The following is a 1,701-nucleotide window of genomic DNA, read 5'->3' as shown; positions in this document are numbered from 1 at the left end:
TAGCCAAATTATGTTGTCGGCTCGTATAGTCACATTTGTTGGTCACACATTTTTGAGGCAGGAAGAGCTTTATACATCCCCATGCCCTTCATCCACACTTTCTATTTATGTAGTTTCCGAGCTTGATTCCGCTCTCACATCAGTGAACGTTCCTGACATTGTCTGCAAAGGAATGTGCTATCCTTTCCGTGGAAAGATGGTTTTTCTCCCATTGTTTCACTTTTGCGGTCGTGACATCTAATGATTCCAAGTGCCTGTGTCTATTTTGAGCCAACTGTTACCATCAGATGAAGAGCCACAAAGTGCTGTGTGCTACATTTTTTTTGCATTCCACTGTTAGTAACTTGTCCTCCGCCCTTGTATCTGTTCCTGTTCACACTAATATACCAACCTACTCTATTCGTTTGTGTCAGAAGTCACTGCTGTTCTTTTTCAATGATAGCAATCTAATTCCAGCTACCACGTTGTAGAGTTCCGAGACAGCAGTACATATGTTGTTTCATCATGCTGGGTCAGCCAAACCATTGCTGGAACGTTTGCTCACTGGCCAGAGGGTGTGTCGAAGCTCGAACTTTGTAAGCTTCTGAGAACATCATCCTCCTCAAGATATGTGGACAATGCATCACATTCGAATTCTCCATACTACAGGTCAGTTCGTGTACGAGCTGTATTTGCGACTTCGTAAGAGGTGCGCTTTTTTGTGCCTGGGCACAACCAGTCGGAGCCAGAGCCTTATTTTTTAATGCTATATTTCAGACGACATAGAGGAAGCCTTGGACATGCTCTCTACTGCAGAGGAAACTTCCAACTTTGAGTGTGACGGAGAGGTTCAGAAGAAAACAAGAAAAGCACGAAAGAGAATCATCTTATCAGACAGCGAGGAGGACACTCCTGAGGAAGAAAAAGTTCCACGAAAAAAGAAAGGTCGGGGTGCTATCAGTCGGCAATTTGACAAGTTTTCGTGAGTGCCTCTAGCAGGCAATACGTACTATTATAGCTTTCGTACTTCCTGCATCTTGCACTCTTCTAACTTTCAGGATCTAACCGCCATACAAAACAAATTCCTCCGCCTCCTAGTTTACTGTCTCGTCTACAGCAGTCAGGTAAATGCGCATTGTGCATCGCACATTCATCAGGTAACAAATTGTGTCTGAGTCTTGTCCAGTGTAGTTTATCTGTGCGCTTATTGCACCTCAGGAGGTTGCATTGCTTGTGTAGCTTCTGCATTTATTCGTGAGAATTGTGCTGTATGTGATGCTATGTGCTTATTGATTGAGATTAACTCCTATTGCAGCATCCAGTGCCTCTAACTGTACCCAAAACGGGTTGAGAATACATATGCATCCGGTACAATTACACGCAGGCCTCATCTCCAAGAATATCTGCCCTCCCGACCTTCCACCCATCACCTGCTGGTATGGAAATGCGTAAGGAAACCCATGGCATGTGTGCTCATTCTCAGAACAAAACATGCTTTCAGTCGTGTAGATCATGTCATATACATAGATATAATGACATACTTAATAAATTTTATTAGATAATGTGTATAATATAACACATGCAAAAATCACTTTCACTGTCCCTCAAATCAAGTTATCACTTTGCTGCGCAGTGCCCTCTACTAGACAATCCTATTCAATGCGCAACCCGGCCCCCATACTAGAACAGGAAATGTCCGGACGAGGTTCCCGATATAATGGT

Source organism: Ornithodoros turicata, chromosome 1 (genome assembly GCF_037126465.1).
Source record: "Ornithodoros turicata isolate Travis chromosome 1, ASM3712646v1, whole genome shotgun sequence".
In the NCBI taxonomy this organism is placed as follows: Eukaryota; Metazoa; Arthropoda; class Arachnida; order Ixodida; family Argasidae; genus Ornithodoros; species Ornithodoros turicata.
Note: the sequence above shows the minus strand (reverse complement) of the source record.